We start from the raw sequence: 22,376 nt of genomic DNA, 5'->3' as shown, positions 1-22,376 counted from the left end.
GAAGCTGAGAAATGCAGAGGCCGGGCAGATTCCGTTTTTTCCAGAATGTGGGATAGAGAGTGAGGAAAGCAAAAGGAAATTTCAGACTGTTAACTTTGCAATCTAATTGCCCTGGGTAACTCAGCAATGGATGGTGCTCTGGTGCTACTGCCAATGCCTTCCGTGAGAAAAATTCATTTGAGGAAGGAGCAACATCATCTGACGAAGACCAAGTGTGCCAGCAGTTGCTCCAGGTGCTCCTGCCATCAGCCCCTGCAGGAAAGAGGCACAGCCTCCAAGGCACGTGGCCTTTGGCTCCTTCTGGCACAGAAAGCCCCCAGGGGCCACAGGTCTCTGGGGCAGGAGACGGGCACCAGCGCTGCCAGGGCTCGGGGGCTGGCAGGTCTGCTTGGCCGGGGACTCTGCCACACCTGCTGATGTCAGCGCTGCCCGGGCCCCAGGCCTCAGAGCAGCATTGGTGCCCGGGCCCACACGTTCCTTGTGCGTGTCACACCGGCAGCTTTAGGGCGGCCAGCAGCCGGGACGTGTCCCAAGGAGGCCGTGCCAGCTTCCCGGCAAGGCCCCGTGCCCTTCCCAGAACGGCTGCGTCGGCAGCCCTGGGGGCTCCTTCTGCTGCCCTGAGGCCACAGAGCATGGCAGCGTTTGCTGATGCTCTGAGCCCTTCTTAAAGATCCTGTCGGCCCTGCTTAGACTCCTGGGGCCAGCCATTCCTTCCAAACTGGGCCACTTTGGGTGGGCTGGGCGTGGCCCCAGGGCAGGCGGCAGTGTGTGCAAGGGCCCTTGGTGACACGGTGCCGCACACTCACTGTGACATGTAACGGGTGTCCAAGGGCCCTTTGTGACACGGGGTGACATAGGAGCTGGAGGTGACAAGAGCACGCCACAGTGCTCAGAGCACGCGACGGGACAGGACGGGACAGAGCGGTGCCGTGAGGAGCCCCCGCACAGCGCGCCTGTTTGCGTCCCACCCGGAGCTTTTCTGAAGCCTTGTTCCTGCAGCTGAGCTCCAGGCCAGACCACAGGACTTGCTGACCCGTGGTCTCCCTGAGGCTTCTCTTCTGCAGGTGCCCTTGAGGCCATATCATAGTCCTTGTCAGGAGTCCCCTGTCCTTGTGGCAGGGGCCCTTGAGACCGAGGGCAGGACTTGCTGTCCTGTAGCCTTCCTGAGGCTTCTTCCTTGAAGGTGCCTTCCAGGCCCCACTGCAGGACTTGCTGACTTGGCGCTTTTCCAAGGCAACTCTCCTGCAAATAGCCACAATTCCAGGCAGAGACATGGAGCAGAGACACCTGGCAGTGCCTGAGCTGGCCTGGGTGGAGGAGGAGGAAGAAGGCCCTGCAGCTGCCCCGGCACAGCAGACTGAAGAGGTGGTGCCGTTCCAGCCACCGCAGGAGGGTGAGTGGCAGAGCTGGGCCACAGGACTGGTGCCTGCTGCCAGCTTGGACCCCATGCCGTGCCGTGCCGTGCCGTGCCGTGCTATCCCCTGGGGACATGCCCACGGACAGGACGGAAGAGGGGCCGGGCAGAAACCCCGCAGTGGCCGTGCTCCATCCCCTGGGGCATCCCGGGGCTCTCTCTGCCTGGGGATGGCAGGGCTGGGCCGTGTTGTCCGGCCTCTCCCGCAGCCCCTCACCTCTGGCTGCGCTCGCTCTTTGCCACATGCAGCCCTGGAGCGCACACAAGAGCAGGAGTCCAGCCGTGGCCGCTTCCGCAGGACAGCGCAGGTACCTGCAGCCACCCCCACCTGGGCTGGGCCTGCTGTCCCTGCTCAGCCCAGCACCGTGTGTGCAGCACTGCATGCAACATGCCCGGCTTCTTGCCCTTCTCCTACAGTTTGTTTGCAACTTCCTCAAGAGAATTGAGGAGGAAGAGACCATCGCCGCGGGAGTAGGCCTCAGACCATACTCGCCCTTCTTCCTAAGCAAGACCGGTGCTGCCCTGCTGTGTATGCTTGTAGAGGAAGATTTTTACACTCCAAAGCAAGTAAGCAGCCTGTGGCCAGGCTTTCATCTTCCCAGCAATTGCTTGGCCTCCCAGTCCACGCATGCTGCTTGCTGGGAGCCTTTCAGGCCACATGGCAGTGGGGTGGGAAGGGAAGCACTCCTCTGGGGAAGCTGGGAAGATTGCTCCCTCTGGCAGCATTCCAAGTCTCCCCGTGCCTTCTCCAGGTGCCTGCCATGGTGAGCTACATCCACCAGTGGCTCATGGCCAATGATTCTGCTGAGCACAGGCTGGACAAGACCCTGCTGCATCTCACCCAAGCACAGCCAAATGACGCAGTGATGACGCTCCTGCGTGTGGCCCCGTCCTGTGACAGGTATGGGGCCCACCTGCCCACAGGGCTCAGGCCTCCCCAGCCCATCACCCTGCACAGCCTGCCCCAGGTGTCGCAGCAACAGAGAGTTCCAGGGCCCTCTGGATGCTCCCTTTCCCAGCCCTGCCATGTCAGCCCCTGAGCCTGCTGCCATGCTCCCTTGCCGCCTCTCAGGGCTCTGTCCCCACAGGGCTGGGCTGTCTGGCTGCTGCTGGCAGGGGGGCAGTAGGCAGAGGCAGAAATGGCAGCCGGCTCAGCTGCCCCCGCTGCTGTGTCTGAGACCCCCCTGAGACACAGCTCTAACCCCACAGAGCTGCCATGGCCATGTGGAAGACCATCATGGGCTCAGCCAGGACTGCGGAGCTGGTGCAGCTGATCCTCCTCGATGTGCTGGGGAGCTGGCCAGAGTACAGCACCTGCACCTCCAATGGGGACGAAACGGCTGTCTTTGCCCTGGCTGTGAGTTTCTGCAACTGGCCTTTGCAGGCCCCAAGGCTGCCTCTCCAGCAGCTCTCCATCCTCCTTCCCCCACTGCATCTCCCTGCCTCAGGCGCTGGCCTGAAACCTGGCCCAGGGGCAGCTTCAGGCCCACCAGGCCCCGTCGCGCTCCCCCTACCATGGTCTCTCCCGGCCTCTCCCTGCCACGCTCGCGCCCTGCCACACACACACCTCGGCACTGAGCGCTGTCTCAAGGGGCTTTGTCCTTTGCAGGCAACTGTGGTGATGTGGAAGATCCTCCAGGTGCCCTGTCTCCCACGCATCTTGAAGGTGTATTTCCCCCGCCTATTTGTGCATCTGCTATTCCAAGTGTTCTTCAGCACTCTGGATATGCCAGAGGAGGTCGACACCTTCTGGAAGGGATGCCAGGAAGAGCACGGCCTTGCCACCAGCCCCAACAGGTGCTCCATCCCACTCCTCCTGTCCCTGCCACGTGGCCTGCCGAGGAGCCAGTGCTGCCAGTGTGACCTGGCCTTTGCTGTGCACACAGGTTTGCTGTGCGCACCCTCAAGTCCCTGCTCTGCCTTCTCCGCTGCGAGGATGTGGTGGTGGCAATGGAGCGCAGGTGTGCCTGGGACACGCTGCTCTCTCTTGATACTCACCACTTTGCCGTGGCTCTGCTTGCCAGGTGAGACCCCCTTCTCCCCACTGCCTCTGACATTGCTGCTCTGTGCCCAGGTGCCCCACAAAGTGTCCGTGGTGGCCATGGCTCAGAGGGTCTTGTCACTCAGGGACCGCCAAGCAGACTGGAAAAGGCTGGCACAGGAGGGTGCCCATGAGCAACCAACTCCCAAATGGCCCACGTCCCCTTGCTGGAAGGGCACTGGGGAAAGATGAGAACTGGGTGAGTCCCACCTGGCAGAGGTTTGCCCCACTGCATCAGGGTCTTGTTTCCTTTTTCCCCTCTTCAGAGAAATTCGCCGCTTAGCCATCCACTTTTGTTCCGCGGTTGCATTCTACCTGCTCGCCCTGCTCGGCAAAGAGATGCCATACTGGGATTTCCCTGCCCTGGCATTCCTTGTGGAGGTGAGCCACAAGGCCAGTGCTGCCTGGCTGAGCGGCCTCCCAGCCCTCTGGCCTCTGGCAGCCACAGCTGCCAGGACAGTGCCCGTGCCCTGCGCTGCTGCCTGGGCCCGGCCCTGTGCGCTTCTGGGCTCCTGCCGGCCGGCTCCCCTGTCACTGCCCTGTGCCTTTCAGGTCCTCGAGTGCCTGGACTTGAGGGAATGCAGTGACAGTGTTCTGGAGATCCTGGCACAGAACCTGCAGAGCGAGCACATGGCCAGGCGTTACTTGGCACTCCGAGGCCTCGTAGTGCTGGGCAAGAATCCCTTGATGGTGAGAAGGGGGCAGTGGCTGAAGCCGTGCAGGCAGCAGCGTGGGGCTGGGCAACGCAGTGGCTTGGCCTTGCCTGGGCTTCGGCCGCTGGGGCAGCTCTTCCCATCTCTCCTGCTTCCCACTTCAGCTGCCCCAGTGCTTGGGGACAGGCCTTTGGCCTCTGGGCCCTGCGGCAGCAGGGCGGCCTTTCACAAAGTCCTGTTCCGCACGGGCTGAACAAATGCGGAGCCTGACTGAAAGTCTAGTGGAGCTCCTGGAGGAAAATGACAGCGACATGATCAGGATGAGCATTCTTCTACTCAGATATTTGCTCCTTGAGAATGGTGCTCCAATAGCCACCCCCATCGCCCTGCAGCTGGCTGAGGCGCTCCTGCCACTCTTTGACAGTGTAAGGCTCTGCGCCCACAGCCACAGCCACTGGCTGGTGGCCGGAGCCTTGGTGCCCTGTGCAGATGCACGCCTGTGCCCTGGGGGGCCTGAAGCAGCTGATGCTCAGGTCTTTTGCCCTTTCCTTTCATCCAGGATGATATCCAGGTGCAGCTGAGCTCCATGGCTCTCTTCCAAGAGATGCTGGACTTATTAACAGAAGAGGGAAGAAAGGCCTTCAAGTCCCACGTGCGCCAGAGCCTGCTCCCTCTCTGCTTCCACTGCCATGATGAGAATCAGACTGTTGCTGAGGTCAGCACTTGTGGCCAGCTGCTGTGCCCCTGGCAGGGGCTTGGGCTGCCTCCTGCCCTGGCACCTTGTGGGCTGCAGCCTCCTCCAGCCTGTGCCACTGGGATGCTCCTGTGCCCTGGACTGTGGGGCCATCTGTGCACGTCTGTCCCTCTCCAGGCCTCCCGGGAAACGCTGCATTCCTCAGCCAGATTCCTGAAGAGGAGGGATATAGAACAAATGCTACACGTGGATCAGAGCTTTGGGGAGTGCCTGGTAAGTACAGCACAGATCGCCCAGACTCAGCATGGCCGAGGTCCCTGAGGGCGGTGCTCAGTGTGCGGGGCTAACAGCTGTGCCCGCTGCTGCAGCCAGAGGCCGCGGGCCGCGCGGGCTCTTCTCCAGGCTCCCGTAGGCCTGAGTCGGGTGCCCACGGAGCCCCGGCACGGCGGGGCTGCGGGCCGGCACCACGGCTCCCCGGGCAGCAGCCGGCCCTCTGCCCCTCCCTTCGGGAGCCCTTGGCCAGCGGCTGCTGGCCGCGCCTCAGGGCTGTGCGGGCAGGCAAGGCCGGCGATGGGCGCAGGCGGCGCCCGGCCCAGGAGCTGAGCCCGCGCCAACCCTTCCCTCCTGCCGCTCTCTCCAGCTGGCAGAGGACAGGAGCCGAGCGGCCGAGCACCTGCGCCGGGCGCTGCACTACCTGCAGAGCTCACAGGAGTCCCTGCGAGAGGCGGCCGTCAGGTTCATGGGTGAGTCCCGAGCCCGGGCTCCTCCCCGGCCCGCCTGCTCGGCAGCTCGGCCCCGGCCCCGCCTGCTGCCCCGGCAGCGCCAGCCCGGCCCGGCGCCGTGGAGCCCCGCCTGGCCTGGGAATTGCTGCTGCCGCCCTCTGGCAGCCGTGCCCTGGGGCGGCAGCATGCGGCACGGGCCCGGGCTGAGCTCTGCCTGGCCGGCAGCCCGTGTGGCCACAGCGCCGGCAGCGCCGCTGGCAGGGAGCTGTGCCGCTGGGGCCGTGACAGGCTCTGTGTTCACAGGCATGGCCGGGCGGCACCTGAGGGGGCAGCAGCAAGAGCTCCAGCTGATCTGCACGGGTGAGTGAGTGAGGGCAGCGGGCTGACCGCGGGGGCTGCAGGGGGCAGCTGCAAGCCCTGCCGCGGCTGCGGAGGGATCTGCACCCGTGGGCAGAGCATACAGAGATATCAGGGCTACGTGTGGCATTCGTGGCCAGCAACTTCGGGCTGATCCCCTTGCTCCCTGCTCCCTTCCGTCCATGGCAAGAGACGACGGGGATGGCACTGGCAGGGGACTCTCCTCGGCTCCCTGCATATGCGGGATCTGACCTTGCCTCTGTTCCTCTTGCTTGCAGCCCTTGAAGGAATGGCGTATGACAGCAGTCCTGCAATCAGAGATGCTGCAGTAGAATTTTGTGTAGTTCTCCGGGCTCTTGAGAGAGCTCCCTACTCCCCATGGCAGAAGCTGCGAGATCGATTCCGCAGTGCATGGAGGAAACGGCCTCGTCTTTGCTGCACTGCCTTACTGTTCTGCTGCAGCTCCCCGGAGAGGTGATCTGCAGCACTCAGTCTGCTTGGGCCATTTGAGCCAGCAGCAATTTCCTTTGTCTTCTTCCAGTTTTTTCTCTTTGTATTTTCGTTGGTTTTGATTGTGTAAATATAAAATAGCTTACAATACACAGAGTCCCAGGATCTTTCTTTTCCTGCGCAAGGTCTGTAGGGCATAGGGGGAGCGGGACGCAAGGGTGCTTCTGCTCAGCCAGCTGTCTAGCCATGCAGTGTTGCAGGGAAAATGGCCAGAAGCCTTTTGGCCTTTGGTGGTTCTGCTGAAGCCTTTGTGCTGCCCACAGAGCGGCTGGGCAAGGGCCGGAGCTGCGGGGAACCCTCCCAGAGCGGTGCCTGGAGATGGCCACCAGCTCTGTGCCGGACAGGAAGGGCCATCCGTGTCCTCCTGCCCATCTGCTGCTGGCTGCAGTGCTGAGGGCTCCCAGGTGCCTCTGGATGGGGCTCCTCTGGAGCTGCTGTGGGGCTGCGGCGCTGCTGCCGGCAAGCTTGGCCAGGCTGGGGGAGACCCTGAGGGGCTGAGGCACTGCTAAGCCCTGAGCAATTGGCTGGCAGAGGCCATAAGGAGCGCCCTGGCAGCCGCCTTGATCCCGACAGCCGGCTGCTCTGGCGCTTCCAGGTCGCTGGCCGGTTGGAGGGACGCCCTGGGATCAGGCGTGGAACCCTGGTCCTGGCCTTTCAGGGCTGTGAGGCCAGCTGTTGTGGGGCTGGGTGGGTGCCCTCCCAGTGCTCCAGACTGGAGCCCCCCGCCCCTCAGCCTTAGGCGTTGAGCTCCACTGCCTGATATCCAAGTCTTGTTCCTCTTGCTGTGGGGGAGGCCGAGCTCTGTGGCTTTAGGCCCCTTGGAGCCAGAAGAGCAGCAGCTTTGAGCCCACAGGGGCCACAGAAAGGCCCTCTTGGACCACGGACATTCCTGTCCTGCCCAGGCCAGGGACACATGAGAATGCAGCGGGCACCTTCAGGGTGCCACGCTGCCTTTGCACTGGGCCACCTCCCTGTGCTGTGCACGGCTGGCTCTTTGCTTTGCTGCTCTCGGCCTTGTGTCGTGGTACCCATTTGGCTGCCTGCAGCCAGGGGCAGCCCTATCAGGAGGGTGAAAGGCCCCGTCTCCAACATCTCAAGGGGGAAATGGAGTTCTCCCAGCCCTCAGCCCACGCTGTAAGCACAGCAGAGCCTCTTCCCCAGCCCCGTTGCCTTTCTGCCTGCTTCTGGTCCCTGGCCACCATGACCCACTGCACTCGCTCTGAGTCACCTACAGCATGCCTGGTGCCTCTTGATTTGCTGACCCTGGCATGTGAGGCTCACCGAGGGAAAGGTGGCTGTCCCAATGCTGAGGGCACACGTGGCTCACTGAGCAGACTTGAGGCTTCCCCAGCAGCTTGCAGGTGCCTTATGTGTCATGTTACAGTGCTTGTGCTTCTGCCTCTTCCTGTCCCTCTTCTCACCCTCACCAAAGCTGCACCCTCTGACCTACCTTCAATGAACCCTGTTGCATCAGACACGGTGTCAAGAGCCCTCCTTCGGCTGCCGGTCGAGCGCACGTTACAACCTCCGGGCCGGGGAGCAAGGTGGGCTGGGGGAGCTGGTCTCTCAGACCAAGAGGGAACGGCTCTCGACAGCACCTGCCCATGGACATTCCTCGCACCAAATAAAATCATCTCCAAGTTTAGCTAGTAAGCTAGTAAGGTATAAACCATTCATTGCCTGGAAATGTGGCACTAGTCTCTGAGTTCCATTAGGTTTCTTTATTGCTGATCTAGCAGTATTACATTTTGACTGCCATTCTTCCAATAGTCCTGATGTCAGGGATTTTATTGACTGTTGGCTCTATTCCTTTCCTAGCTGCTAATCTTCAAGGGTATTGCTTTCTGACTACAGCCCTAACTCTTGTCTGTAGCTCAATTTTCATGGGGTCTGCTGGTTTTGATTTTCCTGGGCTATCAGTATCCCATACTCTTGGGTACACCTGATTCAACACTTGCTCTAACTAGTTCTTCTTGTTTGTTGGTCTGGTGTCAATTGTGAGTCCTACTGCTAAAACCGCTCATTTGTCTTCAGGTACCTTCCATTGAAGTTTTCTTTTTCTAAACGGAACTGTTGCTTCTAAATTTTCAAGCAAATCTCTGCACAGGACAGATTTGGGTGAGTTTGGTGTAGAAAGAAACTGATGTATTCCCATTTTCTTCTTGATTTTACATCAAAGTGGTTTCAGGAAGAATGCATTTTCTGGCTGCCCTATAGTTGCTCCTATTGCTTGAAGATAGTTTTCACTTTTGGGTATCAGTGCTTGATTCAAGAGTGAAAATGTGTCTCCACTATTTCATAAAATTTCAACTTCTTCATCATTCTTTAGCTGTATTTTAAACAGTGGCCTGCTAGGGTAAGAATTGCCAGTCTCGGTCATTTCTTATCATCTAGAGTGGCTGCAAGAGTTTTGTGTACTTTGTCTGCTAACTCTGGGCACTGGCCCTATTTCCAGTGTCCTGATTTCTTACAAGATGCACATTGATTTGCGTCCAGCTTGCTCTCTGGCTGCTTTGAACCTCCTCTGCCTCTGCTATTTTCGCCCCTGCCTCTGCTTCAACCACGCCTACATCCGTCCTCTCCCTGCTGCTGATCCAGAGCTGCCACCATGGCTGCAGGGAGCTCTTTTTCTTTTTCCCTCTCTTGACTTTGGTACACTTTCTACTTTTGATGTAGTGTCTAAAAGCTTGTGTCACTGCTCAATGTTCTTCGAACACTTCTCAAACTCAGACGGGCTTGGTGCTGTGACCATTTCCCTGGGATGTTCCAGTTTGTGTTTATTTATCAGTTCCCGTAGAATGGTTTGTTTTCATGTACCCCGTATTTTCCCCAATTTGGTTTACCCCTAGGTTCTGCCCTCCCCCAAAGCTGTCCCTCATGCCATTCCCCACTCTTTGTTCCAGCTCCTTCCCTGCCTCTCAAGATAATCCAGCTCTTTATTCCTGAACCTTCCCTGTCACTTTTGCCTTGGACCAATCCCTGTCTGCAGCACCCCTTTGGAATTCCTCTATTGCTGGAAGCCCCACTGGCCCACGTGACCTACCCTCTCCTCCCATCTGTCCTAATTAGTCCCAAGCAACTGATGGAATCCCCTCGCTCCTCCCCTGCAGATTCCTTATTGCTCAATCGTTTGGATCCACCCCCTGAGTTGTACTCTGATAAAATCCCGTGCACAGAAGTGCTGGCGGCTCTTTGCTGCCCAATCCTTCCCTTGGAATAAGCCTTGGCCTGTGGAACCTCACACTCGAGGAGCCTCCTCCTTCTCTTTGGCCTGCTCCGTGCTGCAGTTAGTGGATCCTGAAGCACTGAGCGGTGGCTCACCAGGGTCAGCCGCGGGCAGGACCCAAGCCTTGGCCGTTCCCCGCTCCTGGCACAGCGCCGCAGTTTTCCCAAGAGCCAGCCCGGGCTTTGCTGGGCTGCGTCAACGGGGAGCCCGTCCCAGTGCCTGACTGTGCTCTGGGTGAAAAACCTTGATCTGATACGGAAATGAAACTTGCCCTGTGCCAGCTCCCTGCCCTTTTCTCTGGTCCGATCACTGGTCCCAGCAGTGACGAGAGCTGCGGCAGCCCCTCTGATTCCTCTCAGGAGGATGTTGAAGCCCACAATGACGCCCTTTACTCTCCTCCAGGCTGAACAAAGTGGCTTCAGCTGCATCCAGGGCTTCCCCTCCAGGCCACACTCCATCCTTGCAGTCCTCCTTTGCATTCTGGCTAATGGTTTCATATCTTTTGATATTGTACTGCCCAAAAGTGCGCCCGTCTGCTTCCAGCACTTCTCTTGGCTGCTGCTTCAGGGTGTGGGCACCATCATCAGTGACACAGAAGAGCTTCTCCTCCCAGAGTTGTCCTTATCCTCCGCACTTCCACGTCTCTGCCTCGACGACGTTCACTGGGGAACTTGCAACTTTGTGGCCGCTCATTGCTGTGCTCAGCAGGGACACACTTTTGTTTGGACACCAGCTGCCAGAGCAAAACATGCAGCAAGTGAAGCTGAGAAATGCAGAGGCCGGGCAGATTCCGTTTTTTCCAGAATGTGGGAAGGAGAGTGAGGAAAGCACAAGGAAATTTCAGACTGTTAACTTTGCAATCTAATTGCCCTGGGTAACTCAGCAATGGATGGTGCTCTGGTGCTACTGCCAATGCCTTCCGTGAGAAAAATTCATTTGAGGAAGGAGCAACATCATCTGACGGAGACCAAGTGTGCCAGCAGTTGCTCCAGGTGCTCCTGCCATCAGCCCCTGCAGGAAAGAGGCACAGCCCCCAAGGCACGTGGCCTTTGGCTCCTTCTGGCACAGAAAGCCCCCAGGGGCCACAGGTCTCTGGGGCAGGAGACGGGCACCAGCGCTGCCAGGGCTCGGGGGCTGGCAGGTCTGCTTGGCCGGGGACTCTGCCACACCTGCTGATGTCAGCGCTGCCCGGGCCCCAGGCCTCAGAGCAGCATTGGTGCCCGAGCCCACACGTTCCTTGTGCGTGTCACACCGGCAGCTTTAGGGCGGCCAGCAGCCGGGACGTGTCCCAAGGAGGCCGTGCCAGCTTCCCTGCAAGGCCCCGTGCCCTTCCCAGAACGGCTGCGTCGGCAGCCCTGGGGGCTCCTTCTGCTGCCCTGAGGCCACAGAGCATGGCAGCGTTTGCTGATGCTCTGAGCCCTTCTTAAAGATCCTGTCGGCCCTGCTTAGACTCCTGGGGCCAGCCGTTCCTTCCAAACTGGGCCACTTTGGGTGGGCTGGGCGTGGCCCCAGGGCAGGCGGCAGTGTGTGCAAGGGCCCTTGGTGACACGGTGCCGCACACTCACTGTGACATGGAACGGGTGTCCAAGGGCCCTTTGTGACATGGGGTGACATAGGAGCTGGAGGTGACAAGAGCACGCCACAGTGCTCAGAGCACGCGACGGGACAGGACGGGACAGAGCGGTGCCGTGAGGAGCCCCCGCACAGCGCGCCTGTTTGCGTCCCACCCGGAGCTTTTCTGAAGCCTTGTTCCTGCAGCTGAGCTCCAGGCCAGACCACAGGACTTGCTGACCTGTGGTCTCCCTGAGGCTTCTCTTCTGCAGGTGCCCTTGAGGCCATATCATAGTCCTTGTCAGGAGTCCCCTGTCCTTGTGGCAGGGGCCCTTGAGACCGAGGGCAGGACTTGCTGTCCTCTAGCCTTCCTGAGGCTTCTTCCTTGAAGGTGCCTTCCAGGCCCCACTGCAGGACTTGCTGACTTGGAGCTTTTCCAAGGACACTCTCCTGCAAATAGCCACAAATCCAGGCAGAGACATGGAGCAGAGACACCTGGCAGTGCCTGAGCTGGCCTGGGTGGAGGAGGAGGAAGAAGGCCCTGCAGCTGCCCCGGCACAGCAGACTGAAGAGGTGGTGCCGTTCCAGCCACCGCAGGAGGGTGAGTGGCAGAGCTGGGCCACAGGACTGGTGCCTGCTGCCAGCTTGGACCCCATGCCGTGCTGTGCCGTGCCGTGCCGTGCTATCCCCTGGAGACGTGCCCACGGACAGGACGGAAGAGGGGCCGGGCAGAAACCCCGCAGTGGCCGTGCTCCATCCCCTGGGGCATCCCGGGGCTCTCTCTGCCTGGGGATGGCAGGGCTGGGCCGTGTTGTCCGGCCTCTCCCGCAGCCCCTCACCTCTGGCTGCGCTCGCTCTTTGCCACATGCAGCCCTGGAGCGCACACAAGAGCAGGAGTCCGGCCGTGGCCGCTTCCGCAGGACAGCGCAGGTACCTGCAGCCACCCCCACCTGGGCTGGGCCTGCTGTCCCTGCTCAGCCCAGCACCGTGTGTGCAGCACTGCATGCAACATGCCCGGCTTCTTGCCCTTCTCCTACAGTTTGTTTGCAACTTCCTCAAGAGAATTGAGGAGGAAGAGACCATCGCCGCGGGAGTAGGCCTCAGACCATACTCGCCCATCTTCCTAAGCAAGACCGGTGCTGCCCTGCTGTGTATGCTTGTAGAGGAAGATTTTTACACTCCAAAGCAAGTAAGCAGCCTGTGGCCAGGCTTTGATCCTCCCAGCAATTGCTTGGCCTCCCAGTCCACGCATGCTGCTTGCTGGGAGCCTTTCAGGCCACATGGCAGCGGGGTGGGAAGGGAAGCACTCCTCTGGGGAAGCTGGGAAGATTGCTCCCTCTGGCAGCATTCCAAGTCTCCCCGTGCCTTCTCCAGGTGCCTGCCATGGTGAGCTACATCCACCAGTGGCTCATGGCCAATGATTCTGCTGAGCACAGGCTGGACAAGACCCTGCTGCATCTCACCCAAGCACAGCCAAATGACGCAGTGATGACGCTCCTGCGTGTGGCCCCGTCCTGTGACAGGTATGGGGCCCACCTGCCCACAGGGCTCAGGCCTCCCCAGCCCATCACCCTGCACAGCCTGCCCCAGGTGTCGCAGCAACAGAGAGTTCCAGGGCCCTCTGGATGCTCCCTTTCCCAGCCCTGCCATGTCAGCCCCTGAGCCTGCTGCCATGCTCCCTTGCCGCCTCTCAGGGCTCTGTCCCCACAGGGCTGGGCTGTCTGGCTGCTGCTGGCAGGGGGGCAGTAGGCAGAGGCAGAAATGGCAGCCGGCTCAGCTGCCCCCGCTGCTGTGTCTGAGACCCCCCTGAGACACAGCTCTAACCCCACAGAGCTGCCATGGCCATGTGGAAGACCATCATGGGCTCAGCCAGGACTGCGGAGCTGGTGCAGCTGATCCTCCTCGATGTGCTGGGGAGCTGGCCAGAGTACAGCACCTGCACCTCCAATGGGGACGAAACGGCTGTCTTTGCCCTGGCTGTGAGTTTCTGCAACTGGCCTTTGCAGGCCCCAAGGCTGCCTCTCCAGCAGCTCTCCATCCTCCTTCCCCCACTGCATCTCCCTGCCTCAGGCGCTGGCCTGAAACCTGGCCCAGGGGCAGCTTCAGGCCCACCAGGCCCCGTCGTGCTCCCCCTGCCATGGTCTCTCCCGGCCTCTCCCTGCCACGCTCGCGCCCTGCCACACACACACCTCGGCACTGAGCGCTGTCTCGGGGGGCTTGGTCCTTTGCAGGCAACTGTGGTGATGTGGAAGATCCTCCAGGTGCCCTGTCTCCCACGGATCTTGAAGGTGTATTTCCCCCGCCTATTTGTGCATCTGCTATTCCAAGTGTTCTTCAGCACTCTGGATATGCCAGAGGAGGTCGACACCTTCTGGAAGGGATGCCAGGAAGAGCACGGCCTTGCCACCAGCCCCAACAGGTGCTCCATCCCACTCCTCCTGTCCCTGCCACGTGGCCTGCCGAGGAGCCAGTGCTGCCAGTGTGACCTGGCCTTTGCTGTGCACACAGGTTTGCTGTGCGCACCCTCAAGTCCCTGCTCTGCCTTCTCCGCTGCGAGGATGTGGTGGTGGCAATGGAGCGCAGGTGTGCCTGGGACACGCTGCTCTCTCTTGACACTCACCACTTTGCCGTGGCTCTGCTTGCCAGGTGAGACCCCCTTCTCCCCACTGCCTCTGACATTGCTGCTCTGTGCCCAGGTGCCCCACAAAGTGTCCGTGGTGGCCATGGCTCAGAGGGCCTTGTCACTCAGGGACGGCCAAGCAGACTGGAAAAGGCTGGCACAGGAGGGTGCCCATGAGCAACCAACTCCCAAATTGCCCACGTCCCCTTGCTGGAAGGGGACTGGGGAAAGATGAGAACTGGGTGAGTCACACCTGGCAGAGGTTTGCCCCACTGCATCAGGGTCTTGTTTCCTTTTTCCCCTCTTCAGAGAAATTCGCCGCTTAGCCATCCACTTTTGTTCCGCGGTTGCATTCTACCTGCTCGCCCTACTCGGCAAAGAGATGCCATACTGGGATTTCCCTGCCCTGGCATTCCTTGTGGAGGTGAGCCACAAGGCCAGCGCTGCCTGGCTGAGCAGCCTCCCAGCCCTCTGGCCTCTGGCAGCCACAGCTGCCAGGACAGTGCCCGTGCCCTGCGCTGCTGCCTGGGCCCGGCCCTGTGCGCTTCTGGGCTCCTGCTGGCCGGCTCCCCTGTCACTGCCCTGTGCCTTTCAGGTCCTCGAGTGCCTGGACTTGAGGGAATGCAGTGACAGTGTTCTGGAGATCCTGGCACAGAACCTGCAGAGCGAGCACATGGCCAGGCGTTACTTGGCACTCCGAGGCCTCGTAGTGCTGGGCAAGAATCCCTTGATGGTGAGAAGGGGGCACTGGCTGAAGCCGTGCAGGCAGCAGCGTGGGGCTGGGCAACGCAGTGGCTTGGCCTTGCCTGGGCTTCGGCCGCTGGGGCAGCTCTTCCCATCTCTCCTGCTTCCCACTTCAGCTGCCCCAGTGCTTGGGGACAGGCCTTTGGCCTCTGGGCCCTGCGGCAGCAGGGCGGCCTTTCACAAAGTCCTGTTCCGCACAGGCTGAACAAATGCGGAGCCTTACTGAAAGTCTAGTGGAGCTCCTGGAGGAAAATGACAGCGACATGATCAGGATGAGCATTCTTCTACTCAGATATTTGCTCCTTGAGAATGGTGCTCCAATAGCCACCCCCATCGCCCTGCAGCTGGCTGAGGCGCTCCTGCCACTCTTTGACAGTGTAAGGCTCTGCGCCCACAGCCACAGCCACTGGCTGGTGGACGGAGCCTTGGTGCCCTGTGCAGATGCACGCCTGTGCCCTGGGGGGCCTGAAGCAGCTGATGCTCAGGTCTTTTGCCCTTTCCTTTCATCCAGGATGATATCCAGGTGCAGCTGAGCTCCATGGCTCTCTTCCAAGAGATGCTGGACTTATTAACAGAAGAGGGAAGAAAGGCCTTCAAGTCCCACGTGCGCCAGAGCCTGCTCCCTCTCTACTTCCACGGCCATGATGAGAATCAGACTGTTGCTGAGGTCAGCACTTGTGGCCAGCTGCTGTGCCCCTGGCAGGGCCTTGGGCTGCCTCCTGCCCTGGCACCTTGTGGGCTGCAGCCTCCTCCAGCCTGTGCCACTGGGATGCTCCTGTGCCCTGGACTGTGGGGCCATCTGTGCACGTCTGTCCCTCTCCAGGCCTCCCGGGAAACGCTGCATTCCTCAGCCAGATTCCTGAAGAGGAGGGATATAGAACAAATGCTACACGTGGATCAGAGCTTTGGGGAGTGCCTGGTAAGTACAGCACAGATCGCCCAGCCTCAGCATGGCCAAGGTCCCTGAGGGCGGTGCTCAGTGTGCGGGGCTAACAGCTGTGCCCGCTGCTGCAGCCAGAGGCCGCGCGGGCTCTTCTCCAGGCTCCCGTGGGCCTGAGTCGGGTGCCCACGGAGCCCCGGCCCGGCGGGGCTGCGGGCCGGCACCACGGCTCCCCGGGCAGCAGCCGGCCCTCTGCCCCTCCCCTCGGGAGCCCTTGGCCAGCGGCTGCTGGCCGCGCCTCAGGGCTGTGCGGGCAGGCGAGGCCGGCGATGGGCGCAGGCGGCGCCCGGCCCAGGAGCTGAGCCCGCGCCAACCCTTCCCTCCTGCCGCTCTCTCCAGCTGGCAGAGGACAGGAGCCGAGCGGCCGAGCACCTGCGCCGGGCGCTGCACTACCTGCAGAGCTCACAGGAGTCCCTGCGAGAGGCGGCCGTCAGGTTCATGGGTGAGTCCCGAGCCCGGGCTCCTCCCCGGCCCGCCTACTCGGCAGCTCGGCCCCGGCCCCGCCTGCTGCCCCGGCAGCGCCAGCCCGGCCCGGCGCCGTGGAGCCCCGCCTGGCCTGGGCATTGCTGCTGCCGCCCTCTGGCAGCCGTGCCCTGGGGCGGCAGCATGCGGCACGGGCCCGGGCTGAGCTCTGCCTGGCCGGCAGCCCGTGTGGCCACAGCGCCGGCAGCGCCGCTGGCAGGGAGCTGTGCCGCTGGGGCCGTGACAGGCTCTGTGTTCACAGGCATGGCCGGGCGGCACCTGAGGGGGCAGCAGCAAGAGCTCCAGCTGATCTGCACGGGTGAGTGAGTGAGGGCAGCGGGCTGACCGCGGGGGCTGCAGGGGGCAGCTGCAAGCCCTGCCGCGGCTGCGCAGGGATCTGCACCCGTGGGCAGAGCATACAGAGATATCAGGGCTACGTGTGGCATTCGTGGCCAGCAACTTCGGGCTGATCCCCTTGCTCCCTGCTCCCTTCCGGCCATGGCAAGAGACCACGGGGATGGCACTGGCAGGGGACTCTCCTCGGCTCCCTGCGTATGCGGGATCTGACCTTGCCTCTGTTCCTCTTGCTTGCAGCCCTTGAAGGAATGGCGTATGACAGCAGTCCTGCAATCAGAGATGCTGCAGTAGAATTTTGTGTAGTTCTCCGGGCTCTTGAGAGAGCTCCCTACTCCCCATGGCAGAAGCTGCGAGATCGATTCCGCAGTGCATGGAGGAAACGGCCTCGTCTTTGCTGCACTGCCTTACTGTTCTGCTGCAGCTCCCCGGAGAGGTGATCTGCAGCACTCAGTCTGCTTGGGCCATTTGAGCCAGCAGCAATTTTCTTTGTCTTCTTCCCGATTTTTCTCTTTGTATTTTCGTTGGTTTTGATTGTGTAAATATAAAATAGCTTACAATACACAGAGTCCCAGGATCTTTCTTTTCCTGCGCAAGGTCTGTAGGGCATAGGGGGAGCGGGACGCAAGGGTGCTTCTGCTCAGCCAGCTGTCTAGCCATGCAGTGTTGCAGGGAAAATGGCCAGAAGCCTTTTGGCCTTTGGTGGTTCTGCTGAAGCCTTTGTGCTGCCCACAGAGCGGCTGGGCAAGGGCCGGAGCTGCGGGGAACCCTCCCAGAGCGGTGCCTGGAGATGGCCACCAGCTCTGTGCCGGACAGGAAGGGCCATCCGTGTCCTCGTGCCCGTCTGCTGCTGGCTGCAGTGCTGAGGGCTCCCAGGTGCCTCTGGATGGGGCTCCTCTGGAGCTGCTGTGGGGCTGCGGCGCTGCTGCCGGCAAGCTTGGCCAGGCTGGGGGAGACCCTGAGGGGCTGAGGCACTGCTAAGCCCTGAGCAATTGGCTGGCAGAGGCCATAAGGAGCCCCCTGGCAGCCGCCTTGATCCCGACAGCCGGCTGCTCTGGTGCTTCCAGGTCGCTGGCCGGTTGGAGGGACGCCCTGGGATCAGGCGTGGAACCCTGGTCCTGGCCTTTCAGGGCTGTGAGGCCAGCTGTTGTGGGGCTGGGTGGGTGCCCTCCCAGTGCTCCAGACTGGAGCCCCCCGCCCCTCAGCCTTAGGCGTTGAGCTCCACTGCCTGATATCCAAGTCTTGTTCCTCTTGCTGTGGGGGAGGCTGAGCTCTGTGGCTTTAGGCCCCATGGAGCCAGAAGAGCAGCAGCTTTCAGCCCACAGGGGCCACAGAAAGGCCCTCTTGGACCACAGACATTCCTGTCCTGCCCAGGCCAGGGACACATGAGAATGCAGCGGGCACCTTCAGGGTGCCACGCTGCCTTTGCACTGGGCCACCTCCCTGTGCTGTGCACGGCTGGCTCTTTGCTTTGCTGCTCTCGGCCTTGTGTCGTGGTACCCATTTGGCTGCCTGCAGCCAGGGGCAGCCCTATCAGGAGGGTGAAAGGCCCCGTCTCCAACATCTCAAGGGGGAAATGGAGCTCTCCCAGCCCTCAGCCCACGCTGTAAGCACAGCAGAGCCTCTTCCCCAGCCCCGTTGCCTTTCTGCCTGCTTCTGGTCCCTGGCCACCATGACCCACTGCACTCGCTCTGAGTCACCTACAGCATGCCTGGTGCCTCTTGATTTGCTGACCCTGGCATGTGAGGCTCACCGAGGGAAAGGTGGCTGTCCCAATGCTGAGGGCACACGTGGCTCACTGAGCAGACTTGAGGCTTCCCCAGCAGCTTGCAGATGCCCTATGTGTCATGTTACAGTGCTTGTGCTCCTGCCTCTTCCTGTCCCTCTTCTCACCCTCACCCAAGCGGCACCCTCTGACCGACCTTCAATGAACCCTGTTGCATCAGACACGGTGTCAAGAGCCCTCCTTCGGCTGCCGGTCGAGCGCACGTTACAACCTCCGGGCCGGGGAGCAAGGTGGGCTGGGGGAGCTGGTCTCTCAGACCAAGAGGGAACGGCTCTCGACACCACCTGCCCATGGACATTCCCCGCACCAAATAAAATCATCTCCAAGTTTAGCCGGTAAGCTAGTAAGGTATAAACCATTCATTGCCTGGAAATGTGGCACTAGTCTCTGAGTTCCATTAGGTTTCTTTATTGCTGATCTAGCAGTATTACATTTTGACTGCCATTCTTCCAATAGTCCTGATGTCAGGGATTTTATTGACTGTTGGCTCTGTTCCTTTCCTAGCTGCTAATCTTCAAGGGTATTGCTTTCTGACTACAGCCCTAACTCTTGTCTGTAGCTCAATTTTCATGGGGTCTGCTGGTTTTGATTTTCCTGGGCTATCAGTATCCCATACTCTTGGGTACACCTGATTCAACACTTGCTCTAACTAGTTCTTCTTGTTTGTTGGTCTGGTGTCAATTGTGAGTCCTACTGCTAAAACCGCTCATTTGTCTTCAGGTACCTTCCATTGAAGTTTTCTTTTTCTAAACGGAACTGTTGCTTCTAAATTTTCAAGCAAATCTCTGCACAGGACAGATTTGGGTGAGTTTGGTGTAGAAAGAAACTGATGTATTCCCATTTTCTTCTTGATTTTACATCAAAGTGGTTTCAGGAAGAATGCATTTTCTGGCTGCCCTATAGTTGCTCCTATTGCTTGAAGATAGTTTTCACTTTTGGGTATCAGTGCTTGATTCAAGAGTGAAAATGTGTCTCCACTATTTCTTAAAATTTCAACTTCTTCATCATTCTTTAGCTGTATTTTAAACAGTGGCCTGCTAGGGTAAGAATTGCCAGTCTCGGTCATTTCTTATCATCTAGAGTGGCTGCAAGAGTTTTGTGTACTTTGTCTGCTAACTCTGGGCACTGGCCCTATTTCCAGTGTCCTGATTTCTTACAAGATGCACATTGATTTGCGTCCAGCTTGCTCTCTGGCTGCTTTGAACCTCCTCTGCCTCTGCTATTTTCGCCCCTGCCTCTGCTTCAACCACGCCTACATCCGTCCTCTCCCTGCTGCTGATCCAGAGCTGCCACCATGGCTGCAGGGAGCTCTTTTTCTTTTTCCCTCTCTTGACTTTGGTACACTTTCTACTTTTGATGTAGTGTCTAAAAGCTTGCGTCACTGCTCAATGTTCTTCGAACACTTCTCAAACTCAGACGGGCTTGGTGCTGTGACCATTTCCCTGGGGTGTTCCAGTTTGTGTTTATTTATCAGTTCCCGTAGAATGGTTTGTTTTCATGTACCCCGTATTTTCCCCAATTTGGTTTACCCCTAGGTTCTGCCCTCCCTCAAAGTTGTCCCTCATGCCATTCCCCACTCTTTGTTCCAGCTCCTTCCCTGCCTCTCAAGATAATCCAGCTCTTTATTCCTGAACCTTCCCTGTCACTTTTGCCTTGGACCAATCCCTGTCTGCAGCACCCCTTTGGAATTCCTCTATTGCTGGAAGCCCCACTGGCCCACGTGACCTACCCTCTCCTCCCATCTGTCCTAATTAGTCCCAAGCAACTGATGGAATCCCCTCGCTCCTCCCCTGCAGATTCCTTATTGCTCAATCGTTTGGATCCACCCCCTGAGTTGTACCCCGATAAAATCCCGTGCACAGAAGTGCTGGCGGCTCTTTGCTGCCCAATCCTTCCCTTGGAATAAGCCTTGGCCTGTGGAACCTCACACTCGAGGAGCCTCCTCCTTCTCTTTGGCCTGCTCCGTGCTGCAGTTAGTGGATCCTGAAGCACTGAGCGGTGGCTCACCAGGGTCAGCCGCGGGCAGCACCCAAGCCTTGGCCATTCCCCGCTCCTGGCGCAGCGCCGCAGTTTTCCCAAGAGCCAGCCCGGGCTCCGCTGGGCTGCGTCAACGGGGAGCCCGTCCCAGTGCCTGACTGTGCTCTGGGTGAAAAACCTTGATCTGATACGGAAATGAAACTTGCCCTGTGCCAGCTCCCTGCCCTTTTCTCCGGTCCGATCACTGGTGCCAGCAGTGACGAGAGCTGCAGCAGCCCCTCTGATTCCTCTCAGGAGGATGTTGAAGACCACAATGACGCCCTTTACTCTCCTCCAGGCTGAACAAAGTGGCTTCAGTGTAGCAGATAGGGCCTGGCGTTCGGAAGATCTCATGATGTTACGGGAAGACAGGGCCCCTGTTCCTTAGATAAGAAAATTAACATAGGAATGTCGCCCCCTGAACCGGATTCCGGTAATTTTCCACTTGCCGAGGTAACTTTTCCATCCCTACTAACCATAGATGGTAAGGACGGACCCTCACCTGATGTAGAAGCCCCCTAGACTATAAAACCCTACGGGAAGAGAGAATAAAGGCCTTTGATCCTCCACCATATTGGTGTCCGCGTGTTTCTTAGGCCCGAACGACCCCGGGGAAGGGGGTCGCCGTGCTGTTTCCTGAAACCAGGCCGCCTGCCTTGTATCAGAAGGCAACATCTGGTGCCGAAACCCGGGAAGCTGATCAGCGCCCGGGGAACGGGATTCGCCTGGACGGGAGACAGCGGCTGCAGCGGCGGGTTCCGACTGCAGCGTGGGGGCACGCCCCTGGACCAGCAAGGAACATGGAATCCTATGCAAAGGTCGTATCAGATATGCATGCACAGTTTGGGATAGAATGTAGAATTAAGTGTGAGCTCAGGAATTCTAATCTTGCTATTGCAAGGCTCCTAGAGCTCGGGACGATCGAACGTCCGGTAAATATATTATATTCGGAAGTGTGGGACAAGCGCACTGCCGCCTTAACAGAGGATACTAAGTCCTCAGGCAGTGGTAAAAGCCTCAAAGCGTGGGGGAAAGGAGAAGAGGCCCTACGCAAGGCATTAGAAGAACAGGAGACGTGGAAAGTCGCGCATATACGTTTATTTCTTGCAGTAAAGCGGGGGGCGGGGGCCGCGACTCACACAGTGTCTGAGAGCGATCGGATTGAATGCGGGAATATGCCGGGGCCAGGAGCGTTCCACCCTTTCCCGAGCCCGAGCCCAGACCCCCCAGAGCCCCCATGGGACCCCCCGACCCTCTCGCGGAGCCCGCCGGGTCCCAGCCCCCCTGCGGAACCTTCCGAAAAATCCGCGGTTTCTCTATGCGTCTCTCCTCCTCTCTCTGCGGAGAGGCCGCGGCGCGCGGTCGGCCGCGGGGGCCGGCCCACCCGCCTCATTGTAACGGGCGACGCCGGCAGAGAGCGCCCGCTCTCTGCCTTTCCTCGGCCGCGGGGGGGCGGCCGCCGGGGTCCGCCGCGCTCTCTCCTGGAGCCGCCGCCATTGCGGTGTCTCGCGCGCGCGGTGCCGCGTCCCGCGCGTCCGGCCCCTATCGCTCTCCCTCGATGGCCTTTCCTCCTCGAAGGAGCGCCGGCGGCGCCGCTCGACGGGTGTCCCCCTCTTCCCTGCGGAGGACGGTCGGCCGGAGGGCGCCCGCCGTGGCCAACGGCGGTCCCGTCCCGGGCCCCGCACGTCGCGTCCCCCGTCGCCCTTCTCAGCCGCGCATGGGCCGAAGGAAGGCGTGCGGGCGGCCGCGGGGGCGCTTCCCCTGCCTGGTCTCCGCGTGAAAACGAGAAGAGCGGGCGTTGCCCCCCGGCTCAGCGCCGTACGCCTTCCGCCGGGCGCGTGCCGAGGCAAGGGGCCATGGCAGTGGGAGGCGGCGGCGGCGGTGCCGGGAGCACGGCCCCGGCGGCGGCGGCGGGGTCTGCCGTCCGGCAGGCCTCGGGCGCCGGCGAACGCCGGCTCGGCTCTCGGTGGCGTCCGCCTCCGGGGCCGGCGGTGGAGCGCGTCCGCCGGACGCTGGCCCGCCTGGCGGGAGCGGTCCCGCCGGGGGGAGGCGCGCCGGCAGCACGGTCGTCGCCGCGCGCCGTCTCGAGCGAACGAAAGGCTGCTGGGAGAGAGAAAGGGAAGCCGGCCGCGCGGCGGCGCGCTCCACGAGCCCCCACGGCGGGGGCGGCCGCCAGGGGAGCCGGCGTGCGCGGGGGCCGACGGCCGCGCCCCCGGCCGCGTTGCCGAGCCGTGTGTTGCGTCGTTCCCGTGAAAGCGAGAGCGGGCGGGCCGCCGTGCCCCCCGC

Source organism: Zonotrichia albicollis, unplaced genomic scaffold (genome assembly GCF_047830755.1).
Source record: "Zonotrichia albicollis isolate bZonAlb1 unplaced genomic scaffold, bZonAlb1.hap1 Scaffold_121, whole genome shotgun sequence".
Lineage (NCBI taxonomy): Eukaryota > Metazoa > Chordata > Aves > Passeriformes > Passerellidae > Zonotrichia > Zonotrichia albicollis.
This window is presented reverse-complemented; position numbering follows the sequence as displayed.